Source organism: Macaca mulatta, chromosome 6, assembly GCF_049350105.2.
Source record: "Macaca mulatta isolate MMU2019108-1 chromosome 6, T2T-MMU8v2.0, whole genome shotgun sequence".
In the NCBI taxonomy this organism is placed as follows: Eukaryota; Metazoa; Chordata; class Mammalia; order Primates; family Cercopithecidae; genus Macaca; species Macaca mulatta.
In genome coordinates, this window is record NC_133411.1 from 16,746,267 (window position 1) to 16,766,781 (window position 20,515).

Genomic DNA, 20,515 nt, shown 5'->3' on the forward strand with positions numbered 1-20,515 from the left:
CTGCACATAACTTTTTCCTTTTCAGAAACAACTCCTGATACTGTACTGGGCCCTGCTAAGAATTAATCACCTGATCATGGGACATTACATGAAAACATGACCATAAAAGGTGTATCTGATATATCAAGTCATAGTGATGGGCCAGTATAGAAGCAGTTTTCTTCAAGTAGAAGTCCACCTACAAGATCAGACTTAAGTAGGTTCCAAAGGCTTAAGTAAATTTAGTGTACAGATGACTCACACTCTCATGAAACCTATTCCTAATGGACTGCCATTCTCACTAAACACACTCTGTCTTCACAGAGAGTTTCCTCTGACCATTGAATGAGGGAGAAAAATGATTGCTCTTGCTTTAAGTTGGTTCCACAGGATTCTCTGGCACTCTTCACATTTGAATGGTTACAGCTTCACAGCTCTCTCAGCACATGCCCTGCACACCAGGAGGAAGGAGAAATACTTTTAGGGGAAAGAACTCCCAGCATCTTGTTTTTCATTGTGCATAACAGGAGAATGACCAGAGATAAATTTCTATACTAATTTATGGGCAGTGTCTAACAGTTTGGCCAGACGGTCAATTTTGGAAGAAATTATTCTAGAGGATAGATGACAAGAAGGTATAAGAATGGAGCTCTCAGAATGCAAAGAGATTATGAAAATGTTTATTTTCCATGGGAGTGCTAATCAAAGGTCACTCATTATGAATGTCAATCATCTTTTCGTAGCCACCTCAGTGCTTGCTTTACAGCCCCAGGAACTAAATAGTCATGGTAATAGGATTGAGGTTATCGCTGGGATCAAAAGCATAGGCTTCATCCAATCAAAGATGATTTGGCTGTGATCACTGCTGAGTGTTCAACACACCACCAGCAGAAGCCAACACTATGAACCCCTAACATGGTGCTATTTTCCAGAAGAACTAACCAACATCTGATACTAGGTTGATTGCATTGGAACTTTTTATAATGGAGGAGAGAGTTGTTTCTCCTCACTGGAATAGCTGTTTCCTCTTGATATGGATTAACCTTCCCTTCTGTCAGTGCTTCTACCTGGACCCTTATCTGTAGAATTAATGATACTTTATTCACAATCATGATGATAATGAATTCATTACCCATGAATAAGGAATTAATTCCACAATAATAGAAGCTAGGCTGATAGGAAAATGGAATAGCCTATTGAAGACAGTTTTATATGGGCTTGGAGACAATACCTTGCAGAAGCTAAACCAAATATCTATGCTTATGAATATGATATAGTGCTCTTTCTCCTATAATAGGAAATCACAGCTCCGAGAAACAAGGAGTGGAAGTGGGCATAACTCTTCTCAATATTTTCACTTAAAAAATGACCCTCAAAATTATGCTTCCTCTTCCCTAGCGTTGGTCTCTACAGACTCTGAGATCTTGGTTCCCAAGAAAGAAAAGATTCTACCAGAGGGCACATTGAACTTGAAGATCAGATTGCAACCTGGCCACCTTAAACTTCCAATGCCATTGAAATAACAAAGAAGAGGGTTACTGTACTGACTGGGGTAGCTAATCCTAATTATCAAGAGGAAATAGGGCTAATGCCATCAGGGAAAGAGAAGTATACCAAAAATGCTGGAGGATCGTCTGGGTGTGCCTCATATGATTTCTAACACTGTTAATGAAACTCACAGTTACCCAATAGAGGCAAGACTAATAATGGCTTGGAACACTCAGAAATGAAGCTTTGGATTTCTCTGCCAGGCAATAGTGTACATCCACTTGAGATGCTGACTAAGGACAAAATAAATATGAAATGGGTAATAGAAGTAAACTTTATGATCAGTTACAGAAGGAAGGACTTTAGTAACTATGCTTATATTCTTTCTTCATATTTTTAATATATATATATATAATGTATTTATCTTAGCAAATTCTTTTTCTACTACCTTATATAAGGAGTATTGTTAGTCATTAAACGTATGTCTCTGTCTGCAAAATTATAGGACATTGGGTACGGATTGTGACCAAGACAGAAAAAGAATGAATATCCAGAAATGAATACAGTGGCATTAGGATTATTGTGTCTTGCCTTTTGAGGGAGAGATTGAGCACAACTTTATTAGACTAAGGGATAGTTCTCACATGTTAGTTAAAAGTATAATATTATTATTGTTTGGAAATTTAAATATATGAGTATGGAGAGCTAAACTAGATATTGTGTCTTGATATGTAATATGATCCCTGCTCTTTTAAACTCTGTCTTGTTACATGGGGCTTGACAGTTTGGAAGCTACATTAAACAGATTTACTAGCCAGTAGGGAATCTGGTTTAAATTCTGCCAGTGAAAGGCATTTGTGTGAGGCTTGGAAGTGGAAGATATAGAGAGGCCATTATTCTCCAGGAGCAGCTGGGCATCTGCAGATGGCTGACGGGAGGTTCCGCCTGTGGCTTTCAGGTGTCCTCTTGCAAGGCTGTAGGCAGCATAAATCATTGGTGGAAGCTTATTAGGATCCTCCTACTTTCTTATTTTTTGGTACGCTTTTCAGCTTTCCTGACCTTGCAGTAATTGTCTAAGACTGCTTTTCTGTGTTACACCCTTTCCTGCTTAAAATACCCAGGGTGGTAGCTGGTTTTCTGACCAAATCCTGATTGGTATCTAGACTGCATCTTTATTTCTGTATTTGGCTACTTTGTAAGGTTGTGTGATGTGAACAGTGAAAATATATGCCTATAAAATATTTCAAAATACATGCCTAAATAAGTGTTTATCTGCAGCATTCTCTTAAAATACAAAGACAGCCCATAAATGGAGTCCCTCTGTATCCATGGAAGACTGGTTCCAAGACACCCCCATGGGTACTAAAATCTAAGGATGCTTGAATTGTTTATATAAAATGTATAGTATTTGCATATAATCTATGAACATCATCTTGTATATTTTAAATCATCTCTATATACTTATAGTATGTAATGCAGTATAAATGCTATGTAAATAGTAGTTACACTATATTGTTAAGAAAATAATGGCAAGAAAAAAAGTCTGTGTATGTTCAATACAGTTTTATTTTTTTAATATTTTCAATCAGTGGTTGGTTGAATCCATGGATGCAGAATCTTTGGATACAGAGGGCTGACTGTATATGTAAATATACCATATGTTGTGAAATATAGCTCAAGTGGTTCAGCTATAATCAAAACAGAATAGATTTAATTGGACCGCTCGAACACTCAGCCAACTCATATTTATTATGCTGGTGTTCCAAAATGTTACGCTGCTGAATTTTCTGCCAGTTTAACTTACTGTGACTTTGCCAACATAAATGGGAATAGAAGAAGAGGTTTAGTTGTGTGAAAATCATCACAGAGCCAACCATATGTTTATGCCTTTTCAAAACATTATTATTATAAATTTATTTCTATCTTACTTGAATTCCATACTCTTCTGCATTGCAAAAGAGGAAGGAAATGAGAGTGGTAGCTATTTTCAGCAGGGAAACCATATTTATTTTTTCTTTTAGTTAGACAAGTAAACTCTTCTAATGTGCTTTAGTCAAACTGCCTGGAAAAACTTGGTATTTCTAACGATGTGTCAATGTTGTTTGAGTGACACTGTGTAGATTTAAAAGAACAGAAAAAAATATTTCCAGGGTAGAAACCAAATATCTCAAAATGAGGTAGATTCATTATGGAAAATTGAGAAAATATGTTAAAGAATGAATTGGTCAAGAAAATACCAAATGATTTATAATCAATCCATTCTATTTCTAGGCAATCTTTCTAAAACAACTTTTTAAAAGAAGAAGAAAAGCAATTTTGATGATTCTCATTTAGAGAACAAAGTCTAAGCTCTTTGGCATAGCACACAGACTTCCAGGCCACTCGTTCCTTCCATTCACCCTCCACCACTCCATGGATTGGCACACACCGCAGTGCTTCCATATGAGACTATTTGCTAACCCGGAATATGCCAAGTACTTAGCACTCTTGCTTGGGCAATACTTGGATCTGAATTCTTAGCAGTTTTAAAATATCTCTAGCTGTTTATATGTGTCTCTTCAGCTGGACTGAGTTCAATTAAGTATAGAGATTATTTTTACATCTCTTTATCAAAGGTGCTTAGCAAATATAGATGGTAGATACCAATAAATTGTTGATACATGCCATGAATAAATGTATGGATAAATAATAGTTTCGATTTGAAAAGAATAGGAGGTGTTCTTTTGTTCAGGTTCTATGTTTTACAAAAGGAAACTGAGGCCTAGTGAACTCTATTTTGCTCCAATGTACAGCAGTAGCACTGCTGGTACTGGAACGGGGTGTCTCTGCTTTCCATTCAGAGATCTTTCTACTGTTTCATTCCTGGCTAATTTGGAAATTTGTTTGAAGGAATTGTGGTTCGTTTTCTATTTGCTCTGTAATGCTCCTAACATCCTTGGGGACATCACTCACACTTTAAAAATAATTGAGGAAAAATACCTATAACTTCAGACATTCAAAGAGCTACATTAGCCTTCTAGTTTTTCACCTGGCTCCTTGCCTGCCTAGCATTTCATCTCTCATAAAACAGCGGGCCCGTTGTGGCAATTATTTACAAAGCACAAGCCTCTATATTTGGTATAGACTCTATATTCTATTTCTATATTTGACTTTTCATTTTTGAGTTGTGGGAATTCTTTATAAATTCTGGCTATAAGTCTCTTGTCAGAGAAATAGATGATAGATAATTGATAGAGAAAGAGATAGATATTAATAGATAGCTATTTCCTACTAGAATATGACTTGTCTTTTTGTTATCTTCCTAGTAATTACTGAAAAATAAAAGTATTAAATTTGGATGAAGTCTCATTTATACATTTTTTTCTTGTGTAGCTCATTCTTTTTGTGTCCCTAAGAAATATTTGCCTACCCCAAGGTCATGAAGATTGTCTGTGATGTTTTCTCTGAGAACATTTGCAGTTTTTTTTTCTGTAAAGTTTAGACCTATTTAATTCACATTAAATGAAATTTTTGAATGGTACGAGTCAAGAGCTTGATCTTAATTGTTTTTCTGTATACTCACTTACTTGTTGCAAAACTACTTTGGAGATTTTCTTTCCCCATTTAGTAGATTTGACATTGTTTTGAAAATCAATTCACCATATATATGTGGGCCTATGTCTAGACTATCTATTCTGACCCATTGATATATTGGTTTATCATCTTGCCAAACCCACTCTGTCTTGATTACTGTAGCTGTAAGTATTTTAAATCAGAAAGCTTACGTCTTGCAATTGTGTTCATCTCTTTCAAGACAGATTTTGCTATTCTAGATCCTTTTCATTTCCATATGAATTTTAGAATCTGCTCACAAAATTATACAATGCAATACATTGGGTCTATAGATCAACTTCAGGACAATAAACATCTGGACAATATTGGTTTATGGTCCATGAATGTGAATATTTTTCTCCTTTCATTTAAATCTTTATTTCCCTCAGCAATGCTTCATAGTTTTCAGTAGATATATTAGGCATCTTGTTAAATCTCTTCCTAAGTATTATATTTTTGATGCTATATTTTTTAGTTGAGAAGACAAAATCCTACTATTTTATTTCAAGATTTCTAAGTCTCAGTTGCATTCAAATAAATTGTAGAAAGAGTTTATTGTTGGACAGTGTTTAGATCTTGGAATGTAATTCCGCACTGATGTAACTGTTAGAAAATGTAAGTTATTGATCCATGCTAGGCCATCCAAAATTAATTTGATATTACTGGAAAGAAATGAGTCATAGACCTATAAATGAATCTGTACACACATAAATAAATCTGTATTAATATTTGAAAACTCTTCTCACTTGATAGTTAATTTAGCTTTCCAAATTAGTCATGTGTTAACTCTTAAGTATCTTTACTGATTAAATGTGTGCTGCTTATTAGCTCTAACATATGACATATGGATGTCAAGCAGGACTGGTGATGAAAACAGAGACTGCAGCTTGTTACTTAAGCCTACAGTTGACAATATGACTTTTCTACAGAGGTGCAGTGACTAAAGGTAGCTATAATATCTGCAAAGGAAACCAGAGGAGACCAACTGGACAAAGACGCAGTACAAACTTAGCTACCGTGAGCTGGAATGCAACTGTGTGTTTCATCAAGAGTGGGTAAGCTAAAATTATTTATTGCTTCCATTATTTACTCAAGCTAATAATATATTTGTATTCCAAAGATCTTGCCAATGGTCACGTTTCATTTTACCTAGTTAAATGTAAAAAATCAGTCCTAATATCAAAACCGTTCAATTTTCAGAAGAAATAATATACTCAGCGTACATATCAACACATAGCAATGACTTTTTATTCATATTTTGTTTCCCTGAATGTGTAGGTGTTTGAGTTCCTGGTATTTCTTCTTTTACACCAGATAAGGACTGTTTGAAACTATTTCATCATCACCATTCACTCCAGCCATTCTGATTTTCACTGCTACAAAAATGTTGGTGTATAAACTGCTGTGTTATCCTATCTTAGGAGAATCAGAGTACTTGAAATCTTTTTTCTTTTTTGGTAAAATGGCTATCTAATTCTGAAGAACTGTGCTTGAGATACTTTTTTCCTTTTTTTCTAAGACCAATGAAGGAAAATCACAATCTATTCCTAGTTTAGCTACTTTCTTTATATTTTTTCTTGGTTTTTAAATCTCTTCTCCATTCTAAGCTTTTGTGTAAGTATCCATTCCTTCTACTGTTCCACTGATTGTATATTCAGACTCTGCAGCATACATCTGAAGACGATGATAAAGGCTAGCGGCCTGCCCCTCCTGGGAAGATACTGTAGTCCTCAACTCAGACCTGGGAAAAGAAGAAACCCTGTTTTCTTGTCTGCACCCACCTAGTGGACTTTCAATCATTCTTAGCTGGAAGGAGTGAGTGAAGGTGTGGGTTGTGGTTCAAATGTCATGTACTCTCGGTTGCCTGCAGAGTTTTAGTAGATTTTCTTGAATTTTTTTTCATTTGCTGTATGCCTTTAGGACAAATTTCCAAGACCTCAAACAGTTTGTTTTTTCCTAGTTTTTCACCAGTTATGCTTTTTTCTCTGGAAAGTGCATCCACGGAGCTCCTCATGCTACCTGCCCAGAACTAGAACTCTACAATCCACTTTTAATCCCATCTAGTATCTTTCAAATTTTTAAATATTAAACTATTCATCCTAGAGTTTCAATTTTGTTCTTATTTATAGTTACCATTACTCTGGTGGTATTTCCTTTATGTTTTCTCATTATGTTCATATTTTAAAAATTTTGAACATCATTATGATAAAAGATTTCACATAATGTCTGCTAAATCCAACATTGTGGTCATTTCATGGTCTGTTTGTATTGCCTGTTTTTTTCTCTTGGTTGTCAGTCACATTTTTAAGGTTTTCATTTGCATGCCTATTTTTTTCTGTATGCAAAACCTTATGAATATTTTGTTCTAGGATATCTGAAATAGGTAGTCTTTCTTTGAAAGGTGTTGAGTTTGTTTTGACAACAATTAAATTACTGGAACATCCTCTGATCTTATCTGACTTGGTTTATGCTTTGTTAAAGGAGACTTACATTGAATTTGTCTTTTGCCCTAGCATGTCCCTTATTCCCAAAGCATCACTTCTCTTGGGTCTACATTGAATGTCTAAGTTGCCCCCTGTTGCATTACTGAAATTACTACATGTTAGAGCACTGCATGATCTCTGCATCTCTGTGGCTCTCATTCCAGAAGCCACTCTCTGCTAGGCATCATGTTATTTTGCACTGTGCATGCACAGCTTACTCCCAGTCAAGAGGTCAAAGGAAACCTCTGTGCAGATCCAAGGCTCTCTCTTTGCATTTTCTCCTCTTAAGCATGCCAACACACAAGATTTCATCTGACTCAGCAGCAAGGGATTCTTATCTTTGCCTTCTCAACTTAGCAAAATGAATTTTTTTGGCTTATGCACTATTTCCCTGTGCAGTCATGAAGAAAGTACTCACAGTCTGAATGTTGAAGAAAATGTGGAATTAACTTTGCATATTTTTCTTTTCTCAAGAATCACTGTACTGTGACGCTCGTTGTCCACTGCCAGAAAATGGTTCTATGATATATTTGGGTGTTATCGTTGTTTATTTTGGGAATGCAAATCTGATAACACTTTCTCCTTCATAACTAGAAACAGAATTATTGCCTCCTCCTGACCGCTTTTAAAGATATATTAAAACTTATTTATAGATTCTTTAATATTTTCAATCTTATTTACATCTATCTATATCTCACCTAGATGCCAGAAGTTTGCACTATTGTAGTCAATTAACTCTCATTTATAATGTCCTACCCTAATTGAGAAACCACAACACTTTGTGATTCAGTACTCAATAGTGTACAAGAGAATTCTAGCAGATGCTGCCATGGAGTCTAAAATTCTTCTCATTCTTTCTGTGTAAATCAGCAACTAGGCAAAGTTTGTCTCAACTTTACGCACAAGAGGAGATATCTATCTGAAAGGGACACAGGTTTCTGAGAATTTTAAAGAACATAACTTTACTTCAGGAAGTTGGAAATCTGAGAGTGAAGAGATAGTAAAATTATCCAAATAAGTTGTACAACCAAAGTTGGGCCATTAGAAGGGGAAAAATCCCCAGCTGAAAGAGAATAAATTTAATGCAATGTAAACAAATAACAGCCAAATGTTTAGTTAGCATAGCATTGCTACAATGGGGTAAGCTTTATTTATTATTTTGGTTTGACAAAGTATGTTGGAATTGATATTCTCCAGACATCCTAAATGCTAGGAAAATGTTATTAGTGATATAACATATGTGAATTGACCTAAAAAATTCTCTCACTTGTATACGTGTTAAACATATTGCTCAAAAAATGTCTAGTCAATATAATCACACTTCATGGTTAGAAAACACTTCAATATATAAGATTGCCATTAAATTTGAAATGGAAATGTTAAGCCTGCCAAAGTTAAGATACCTTCCAAAGGAGTACTTCATCTGTGGCATCTTTCAAAGTGGTATAGACTAGCTGAAATGTCCTCTTTTTTTTGTGAATGTGGCAACTTTTACTATGAGTTTCTACTTTAGGCACTAGAATTCTCAGGTGAAAGGAGGAGGAGTTTTGCCTTGAACCAGTGTCTCCTAATGCAATGCTCTATCATGTGACTTTAAATTTCAATTGGCTACTGGGCGCGGTGGCTCACGCCTATAATCCCAGCACTTTGGGAGGCCGAGGCGGGCGGATCACGAGTTCAGGAGATCGAGACCATCGTGGCTAACACGATGAAACTCCGTCTCTACTAAAAATACAAAAATTAGCCGGGCGTGGTGGTGGGCGCCTGTGGTCCCAGCTACTCGGGAGGCTGAGGCAGGAGAATGATGTGAACCCAGGAGGCAGACCTTGCAGTGAGCCGAGATCACGCCACTGCACTCCAGCCTGGGTGACAGAGTGAGACTCTGTCTCCAAAAAATAAATAAATAAATAAAAAAAAAAAAAAAAAAAAAAAAAAAACAAATGAATTTCAATTGGCATACAGATTCCATCAGGTGATCATTTCTTTGTTCATGTGAGTTGGGTGGACCTAGAGGTAATGAAAACACATGCCTAGCTCTTATCATTTCAATGTTGTGGAAACTCCTCCGCTACATGTGATATCTAAAGCATAGAGTAGGCCATGCCTATAATCCCAGCACTTCAGGAGGCCGAGGTGGGCAGATCATTTGAGGTCGGTAATTTGAGACCAGCCTGGCTGACATGGTGAAACCCTGTCTCTACTAAAAATAAAAAAAATTAGCCAGGTGTGGTGATGGGTGCCTGTAATCCTAGCTACTCAGGAGGCTGAGGCAGGAGAATTGCTTGATTCCAGGAGGCAGAGGTTGAAGTGAACAGAGATCGTGCCATTGCACTCCAGCCTGGGTGACAGAGTGAGACTCCATCTCAAAACAAACAAACGAACAAACAAACAAAAGCAACCAACCAAACAAACAAAAACCAATAAAGCCTGGAGTATTCTTACTTAACTAATCAAACAGAAGTTATAATCACAGGCTAGAAAATTCCATAATGATATGATTGATCAACTCCTGCAAGTTACTCACATAATAAACCCAATATTTTAGGAAGTTATTTTCCAGATTGCCCAAATGCTGCTCCTCTGTTAAAAGGATATGTACACCACTGCACTCCAGCATGAGCAACAGATTGAGACCTTGTTAAACAACAACAACAACAAAAGGATATATAGATAATAATATCTGAGACTCCTCAATAAATACTTTCACTGGGTAAAAATTAAATAATTATGTGCTCAGCCTATGAAAGTAAAAAACTGAGAAGCATGCATTTGGTCAGTTTTTCTGTATGTTTTGCAAATATGTAGTTTAAAGTTACTATCTAATATGTCATTTAGTGCCCCTTAAAAAGGAATTCATCTTTTCTCTAATTTAGTTCCTGGGGAAAATGTAAGTTTCTACAAAGTGTTTGACTTTCTTTTCTTTTTCGGGCAATGAATAATAGATAATTCCGTGTGTGTGTGTGTGTGTGTGCACGCGTGTGCGTTTCCTTATTTGCTTGTTTCACCATATACATGTCAGACAAATCAAGGGCCCAGGAGTGATATAGCTCATCTCATATGACCGGTAGGATCATATGACTGGTAGGATCATATGACTGGTAGGATCATATGACTGGTAGGATCATATGGCTATATTGATATTGTGGGAAGAGCAGCACACACAAATCAAAGAACTTGGGTTTAGGTTCTTGATTCTGCTTCTCCCAACTTGATGTGTCGAATAAGTTACTTATTCCTCTGGGCTTTGATTTTGTCATCAGCAATGTGTGGCTAATTATACTGATCCCAAAGGATTACTAGAAATGCCAAAGGATCCACATCAGGGAAGTTAAATATTAAATGTCAAATATCAATAATATGCTATTATATAGTAAAAAACATATGCAATCCACATTGTACAATGTAAACTGTAAAAGGTTGAGGGATATTATTCACTGCTTCCTCTGACCTGCTTTCCGTTTCTTTTTATTCTATAGAATTGTAGAATTATCGGCTTGGAAAAGACATTAGAGTCATCCACCTCCATGGCCCAAAATATGTAGAACTTTTCAAAACTACAATATATAAAGAGTGATTGGAAACACGACATTTTCAGTGCTTTGAGTAATCCTGGTTTGTCCCAATACTTTAAAGTACATTTTCATTCATCTCTTCCCACCGAGGATCTTTTAAGAAGTCACAGTTTGTTTCCATAAGCACCAGAAGTTATGAGAGAATATCTGACCACAGCTACTACCTGGGAACTTGTCATAGAGCAATCAACATTACCGTTCAGCCCATGCAATTTCTAACTGAAATGAGAGGAAACAAGACAGAGACACTGATTGTAGCCTGCTTGGTGGATGTCAACATGAATGCCACCCCTTTAGCGACATCTCTTCTGACTCCCCTATTAAAGTGTACTCTGGTACAAAGAAACCAGAGGACATAACAATTAGTTTCAAAGTGGGAGACAAAGTAAAATTCAAGAGACTCAAAAAGAGTCATTTAGAGTGATTAGCAAAACAAAGATGTAACTAGAAATCATTCATGTTGTCTACAAAACATCAAATATAAATATCAAAATATATTAGGATTGCAGAGACACATTGATAAAAACATTTTCTAGAGATGTTCAAGAGCATGAAAATAAATAAGAATATGAGATTGGAATATAGATATTTAAAGAGTAAAAGAGATAACCAAGGATGCAGCTTTTTATCCTGTGGAAATTACATATTTTCTTCAAATGTACATAATACAGTTATAAATGTTTTCGTATACTACAACACAAATAAAATTATAGTAGGAAAAAATTCTACAAAGCACAAATGATATATACCATATATTCTGACTAGACATATATTAGACATATATTAAGACAAGAAATTCATAAAAATAGTCACCAACTCAGAAATTTTTGCATGGCTTCTCCACTTAACAAATGTCATTTTAAAGACATATTAAATCTATCATTTTTATTTTTAGAATATTACAGAAAAGCATTTCATTTAAAAGTATCACTATGTAAATGTGACGGATGAATTGACCTAAAAGGTAATAAATTGGTCCTCGTTAAATATTAGCATTAAAGAACCATGCCCTGAAAGCAAAGTTTAAAACTTTGATGTAGCATATTAGATCCTCCAAATTTTTTATTCCCTCTTCATTATTAGAATTAAATATCCATGTGACTTCTGAGTACCTCCTACTACAGCAGACAGCTTATATTTCCTTGTCCCATTGATCTTGAGCTTGCCCTGTGATTTTATATCCCAAATGGAATGTCAGTAGAAGTGAAATGAACAATGCTACTGCTAATCAGCGGTTCTATACATAAGGAATAGGTGGACACTGAGTATTAGGGTTGTTCATTATGCAGCATCATTGCAGCAACAGCTGATGAGTATACAGTAATCGTCCCTTATCCTTGGGGGATATGTTTCTAGACTCCCCGGTGGATGCCAGAAACCAACAGATAGTGTGAAACCTGATTGCCATATATATATTCCATCAACTGGATATACCTGTTCCATCAACTGGAACATGTCTCTTTCTGTTCATGTCTTCCACCCACAAACACAATGCCTTTTCCATCTTAACTAAGCACTTAAAACACTGTAGCTATAACTTTTGCAGTTAGAGATGTCACAGCAAAACTAGCATGAATTTATTTTCCTTTCCTCACAATTTCACAGAGAAGATTCATTCTTATGATAGATCTTAGTAACTTCAGCATACAATTTATTTCTTTTCTTATTAAGTGAAGAACTTTTGCTTTTTCATTTAAAGAAAGCACTTTATGGCCTCTCTTTGTCATATTTTAACTGCCAGCATCACTGCTCTTGTACTTTGGGGCCATTAGTAAGTAAAATAGGGGTTAGTTGAATACAAAGCATTGCAATATTGTGACAATCTGATCACTGAGATAGCTATTAAGTGACTAACAGGGCAGGTAGCATGTACAGTGTTGGATATACTAGACAAAGGGAGGAACCACACCCCAGGCAGGATGGAACTAGAGGGCACAAGGTTTCATCATGTTACTCAGAGCAATATACAATTTAAAATTTCTGAATTGTTTATTTCTGGAATTTTCCATTTAATAGTTTTAGACCGTGATTGACCATGAATAACTAAAATCACAGAAAGTGATCTGTGGATAAGTGGGGAATGTTGTACTCAATCAGAGGTTTGTAGGAAATATAGCCAAGAGTGAATGTTTTAAATCATTGAACAAAAGCCTCTTTACTCCACAATTAAAAAAAATAAACAAACAACACAATTAATGAAGACATTTTAAAAGCAAATAAATAAATAATTATATAAAATTTTAAAATAATGCAATGAAAATAAGTTACAAAATATGAGTTTGATTTTTACATATTAAGTAAGCCGAAATTTAACATTTAAAATGCTTAATAGTGATAAAGGTGGTACTTGCAACATTCTACTACTGAAGTTTAAATTGGTTTAGAAATTTTATGAATCTTTAACAAACTTATAATCTTTGATTAAATAATTCATTTTCCAAAGATGCTTCCTAAAGAAATGACAGAAATATGAGTTACTTTTAAATAAGGCATATATAATATTATTTTATATGCCAGTGGGGCCAAGAAGAGAATTTAATGCCCTACCATAAGGAAATGCTTCAATGAGCATCGTGATACATATATAAAGAAATATCATTTTTGAAACATAAATAGTATTTTCAAAGAATTTGCAATGACATAATATATTTGTAATAAAAATTTAACAGCAAAAATACAGATTCTTAAAATAAGAGTCTGGAAGAAAATGTTCTAAAATATTACTAGTGACTATTTACTTCCTGTCCTTCAATATTCCCTTGACTGCTTTATAATTGGTTTCTTACCACACTTTGCTACATATCAATTCTTTTTTGTTATTTTAATTTTTATTTGAGATTCAGGGGTATCTGTGCAGGTTTGTTAAAGGGTACATTTCATGGTGCTTCTAATGATCCCATCACTCAGATAGTTAATATAGTACCCAACAGAAAGGTTTATAAGTGAGAACATGCAATATTGGTTTTCTGTTCCTGCATTAATTTGCTTAGGATGATGGCTCCAGCTGCATCCATATTGCAAAGGACATGACTTTGTTCTTTTTTATGGCTGTGTAGTATTCCATGGTGTATATGTACCGCATTTTCTTTACACTAGGTACTGATGGGTACCTAGGTTGATTATGTCTTTGCTATTGTTAATAGTGCTGTAATAAACATAAACACAGTCGTTTTTTGGAAGAATGATTTATTTTCCTTTGGGTTATATACCCAGTGATGGAATTGCTAGGTCAAATGATAGTTCTATTTTGAATTCTTTGAGAAATTTCCAAATTGTTTTGCACAGGGCTGAACTAATTTACATTCTCATCCACAGTGTGTAAGTGTTCTCTTTTCTCCACAGCCTCACCAATATCTGTTATTTTATCTAATTCCAAAGCTAGCAGAAAAAAGATAAAACTAAAATCAGAGCAGTACTAAAGGAAATTGCCACCCCAAAACCATATAAAGGATCAGCAAGATGAAAAGTTTCTTTTTTGAAAGGAGAAACAAGAACAATAGATAATTAGCTAGATTAACAAAGAAAAAACGAGAGAAGATCCAAATAGGCACAATCAGAAATGACAAATGAAATATTACAACTCATCCCACAGAAGTGTAAAAGATCATCAGAGACTATTTCATGTTTTCACATTTCTGTGTGAACAAATTAGGAAATCAAGAAATGGATAAATTCCTGGAAACACACAACCTCCCAAGATTGAATCAGGAAGAAATGGAAACCATGGACAGACCAATAACAACTTCTGAAACTGAATCAAAAATATGAAACCTACCAACCAAAGAAAAAACAAAAGCCTGGGCCAGATGGATTGACAGCTGAATTTTACCAAACACACAAAGAAGAGATGGTGCCAATTCTACTGAAACTATTCCAAAAAATCAAGGAGGAGAGATTCTTCCCTAAGCCATCCTATGAAACCAGTATCATTCTGATACCAAAACCCAGCAAAGGCACAACAACAACAACAACAACAACAACAACAAACTACACGTCAATATCCCAATATCCCTGAAGAACACAAATGCAAAAATCCTCAACAAAATACTAGCAAACTGAATCTAGCCGCACATCAAAAATTAATTTACCACAATCAACTAGGTTTTATTCCTGGGATGCAAGGTTGGCTCAACATACAGAAATCAATAAATGTGATTCACTATGTAAACAGAATTAAAAACAAAAATCATTCAATGTTCTCTTGAAGTGCATTAATAACCAACTTTTCAGATACCAAGGATGACATTTTTTGAGTCATTATGCTTTTTGAGCTTTTCAAAGCCTTTGACACTTTAAGCCTCAACAACTACTTCAAATATCTCAAAAGTTGTTTTATTACTTTCTGGCAGTGCTTTCCCTTGGGCCTCTTGTCCCTGTAATCAGTTTCTCCTTTTTCTTGATAGGCTTCTCTACCTCTGCTTAACTATAGTGTTCCTACAAGTTTTGGTTCTTGGTTTCTTTTTTCTCAATGCACAAATTTTCTCTTAGAAAATTATAGCTTAATATTTCTAACCTTCTAATAAAACATACTGTTTTGATTGGAGCCATCTGTTTACTTCTGGAGCCTAGGGTAGAATCAACCACACTTGAAGTACATTAACTGGAAGTGCTGTTCCCTAAAGGGAAACTGAGGAATTGTTATCAAAAGAAAGGGTCATTAATGTTTGGTGTTGTGCTGATGGCAAACACAACGGATCTTCTCAATGGAACATTCTTATCTCCAGGTGTTCTCTACTTAAATTGTCCCCCCATATACACTCTGTCTTGCCTGGTGGCATCACATTCCTGCGCACAACTTGTATGAGTCACAGTTGTAAGCAGAGCAGGGGCCACAATCTAAAGGTTGAAGTTCAAAGTACTTAGTGACTTGTTCCCTAACTACTTTTCCAGCCTTGTACCACCCTCACCCGCCTGGACAGGCATACAAACCTTCACTTCAATGATGTTGGTAGTCCTTTCAGATCCCCTAACAGACCCTGCAACTCCCTTGGTCCCATTATTGCATTTGACATGCCTTGGGTCTTTTAGGGCCTCATTCAAATTCTACCCTTAAATCATGCCCCTCCCATGGCTTATATCACAGCCTCATGTTGTGTCAAACACTTATGTATTTACCAGATGCTGAGCCTCTGGAGGATGTAGGTAAAAATTCATCTCTGTATTCCCCAGAGTAACTTACATACCGCCTTTCAAATAGTCAATAAATGTTTGTTGAAATTGTTGACTTGTGGAATTACGCAGCCTTAGGCTGAAGAGCAGAAGTTGGGATTGGCACAGAGCTCAGTATTTTCAGCGTGTAATTTCTTCAGGCCTCTACAGGTGACTGAATCCTGACAAGCTGCTGGGCAGGAAAGGTGATTCAAATTACATATTTAAGGGAAGACGTAATTTAGCCCATGTGTTGGGATAAAATAAGCAAGCACTCAGAAACTTCACACAAATAAGAAAGAGGCCCAGTGTAAGCTACAGGGGCCCCGTTGAAGTGTTTTAAAAACACATTTCCCACTATTTGGGGGAGTTTCTCTAGTATTAGAAAAGAAAGAGTTCCTGGGCAGGTTGGAACTCAACTGATTAGTGGTTAGACTCTGAATAAGAGGTGCAGAAATTTTCCTACTTTGTAAGCATGTCTTTATTTGCATAATGTTCTAACAGCTTGGAGAATACCTGACATACTTGTGACTTGTGAGGGAAAAATGAAAGTAATCAGAATTTTTTTTCTTTGGAGACAGTCTTACTCTGTTGGCCAGGCTGGACTGCAGTGGTGTGATCTCTGCTCACTACACCTTACAGGTTCAAGTGATTCTCCTGCCTCAGCCTCCCAAATAGCTGAGATTACAGGTGTGCACCACCATGCCCTACTAATTTTTTTTTTTTTTTTGGATTTTGATTAGAGATGGAGTCTCATCATGTTCCCCAGGGTGGTCTCAAACTCCTGAGCTCAAGCAATCTACCTACCTTGGCCTCCCAAAGTGCTAGGATTACAGGCATGAGCCACCCCACCTGACCAATAAATGTTTATATTAAGTGGTACTTAAAATGCTTGCCTTTTGTCTTATGTCATTTTTACGTAACCAAATAGCCATAGCAATTAGCCTAGGGTGGTTAGAAAAGAAATACATTTTGATCATGAGGGTCACATACACATACACATATGGGGCAGTATCACTTTTTGAAGTAGTAGAAAGAGCATCAAACAGAGTGCAATAATATGTGGTCTCTAGCTTAAGCAGTAGGACTTACTAGCTCTGCGGCTATGAAAGTATTTCCTAAATGCTCTGAGCCTCTCAACATAATCTGAGAATCTAAGTCACAGTTGCAATTGCCTTTAAAGTCATCATAAACTTTTTGAGATCATGCAATTCTATATTTGATAAGATATTATATGTAAGATATATAAAAATACCAAAAAGGGGTTAGACGAATCTGATAATAGACAGTCAACAATGCTTTTCAATTATCTTGGGCTTCAGGGGCTCAGAACTTTCTATTATCTTGGGGTAGAGAACTAAAATGAATACATATTGTCCTGTCTTTTAGTTATAAAGCTCTTTTCTTGTTTTACTAGAGAAAATAGCCTTCAGTTCTCATGTGAAGAAGCTATTGCACTTGTCCTGGCAAGAGATAATATTTCATTAGACTAGGGTAGAAAGAATTGAGGGATAATCAAGTTTTGAGTATGTTTTAGATATAGAGTAATATAATTCATAGAAATACAAGTTGTGTGATATTTCAGAAAGAGAAGAACCAACTGTGATTCCTAGATGTGGGCCTGTAATAAATGGGTTGATGGTGGTGCTATTTATTAGTATGAGCAAAGATTAGGACCCAGGAAAATTTGAGTAGGAGTGGAGACAATGGCTTTTTTAACACATTAAGTTTGAGTTATCTTTTAAATATCCAAGTGGAAATACTGAGTAAACAATTGAATATACAAAGTCTAGGGATATGCTTAGAGAAGAATGTGCTTTAAGGAGGGAAGGGTCAATACTGTCCAATGTTGCTGAGGTTCAAGTATGATGAGTATGTGGAATTCAACACAATTTCCATTTGAGAATTGTGGTCATAAATTCGAACTACATTCAGTAAATTTGACTTGTCACTTTCTTCACCAATATTTACCTACTCAGAAGCAGGTACCATGTAACAGGACAGGAAGTTTAGACAGGTTTGGGTTCCACTACATGAGTGTATTAAAGGGAGAGAGGTAAAAAGGAGATTTTGCAAGACTGTGGTTTCACTTGATGTAGCCAGCAATACACTTATACTGAGCAAGCTACAACTACATTAACTCTTCTGTCCTATGTCATACTCTAGTCCACAGAGAGTGTAATTACCTTCTATTCCATGAGACTTCACACTGACCTAGTGCATGGATGATATTATGACCTAGTGCATGGATGATATGACTGGACCTTGAGAGCAGGAAGTAAAGGCCACTCATCCTAAGACACATGATTGCCAGAGGGTAGGAAAAATGTTTCATAAAAATTCAAGGGTCTGCCTTTTTCAGCAAGAGTTCTAGGAACCTAGCACTATGTGGGGTATCAAGATATCTCTTTCAAGGTTAATGACAGGTCATTGCATCCGACCTTTCTAATACTAAGAAGGAGGCATAGGGCTCAATGGCCTTTTAAAATTTTATTAGCAACATATACCTCATTTGTATGTGTGTGGTGACCCATTTACTGAAGTTTCCAAAAAGCTACAAAGTTTGAGTGGAACACAGAATAAGAGAATGCCCTATAATATGTCCAGGTTGCTCTGAAAGTTTTCCTGCCACTATGTGTGTGACATGTAGGGACGTTGTATGAACATCCTTGAAAGGATGGTCCAGAGAAAGCCTGTCAGTGTCTCTAATTACAGTGTGTAGAAATGACAGACAATTGTCCCAACACAGTCCAGCAAAACAAAAGCAATATCTCACTACAGGGAAAAGGTCAGGCAGATTTTCCTGCTGCCCGTTATAAAATACTTGATTTTCCCGCCTTGAGATGTAAACTCATTGTATATGCAACATCTAACTGGGCTACTTCACGATACCTTAGTAGAACCTGGAGCTTAGGAAAATTGACACAAACAACTCATGCTGCTTGTTGTTCTGTGAGTAATAAATGTTTTCATCTTTGGTCCAGGAGACTCATGTCTTCTGCTGGTGCCCAAGAAACTGTGGCAGGCTAATTTCTTAGCTTGGAAGTATGGTGTAATCTCAGACTCTTTACAGCTGCTGGAAATTTTTGGTGAGGAGGATGGGATGCTTACAAAAATATGTCCTTCTGGAAGAGAAAGAATAGAGTCTTGTAGGCCTGGTTTGGGAATCTGAGAATACCCTCTATGATCCAGTAGAAAATGCCCTCACCCAAGTATGAAGTAATGGTCGCCCATTATCCTACCTGTTGCTGCACGTTTGGAGGCTGAGCTCAAGGAGTAGAATTAAAACAAGCCTCTTGAATAGTGATTTCAGTTTTGCGTGCTCTCTAAATGGCAGAGCAGGAGGTAACATTTATCATAACAATGTGGAAGCAAGTCCTGAGACCCCAGACAAATGGCCATGTGACTATAGCTACTGAATCAAGGAGTCCCTAAAGCAGAAATAAATGATGTCAGCAATGGGAATGAAGAGCTTTGGGTGGATCAGAAATATCGCCTGAGCCATAAACAGCCTCTACAAGAGAGAAAGTCAATGTGTGTGCTATATGGCTGGCATGGAGCTGCTTCCTTCCTCTCTACCACCAATCCCTCCCTCTCCTTTTACCCAATTTCAAATGCTTTAAGAGAAGGATGATTAGGGTGTGGCTGAAGACTGTTTCCAACGGCACTAAAGCCAGACGCAAACAGCTGAACATACATGAAAATTCTGTGAAGGGATGGAATGCTGTGGTTGGGACCTCTTGGACTAATTTAATATACTCTCGCTGTTGTTTCCACATCTGAATACATAAGAGCAATTGCTGTGTTGACGTGACTGTAAGTGCTTTAAGGGATTTTCCCAATCAGGAAGAAAAGTGCTGATGGTACAAAAGCTCCTGCCACTTGCCATCAGTGGGAACCAGGATTTAGAATGAGTGCCTCTCTCCTCTGATGTCTTGTTTGTCGGCAAGTCAGAAGCCTCAGTCTGAATTACACTGACTGTGATGTTATCACACCTCTACCAGCTGGGGTGGTTGATAAACCCTGACAAAATTCAGTCCTGCTTGCCAAGTTGTTTCTTAGAACAATGTGGATAAATTCAAAATGCTTAGTTCCTCTGGGAGTCAAAGAAAAACTGCTGTATCTTCAATGTCCCCAGCACCTAAAAGGAGGTCCAACACCTTATTTGATTCTTTAGGTATTGGACTACATGTGACTCACTTGGGCATTCAGCTTTCTCATTTATATCAGCTGCCCATAAATTAGCATGCTTTG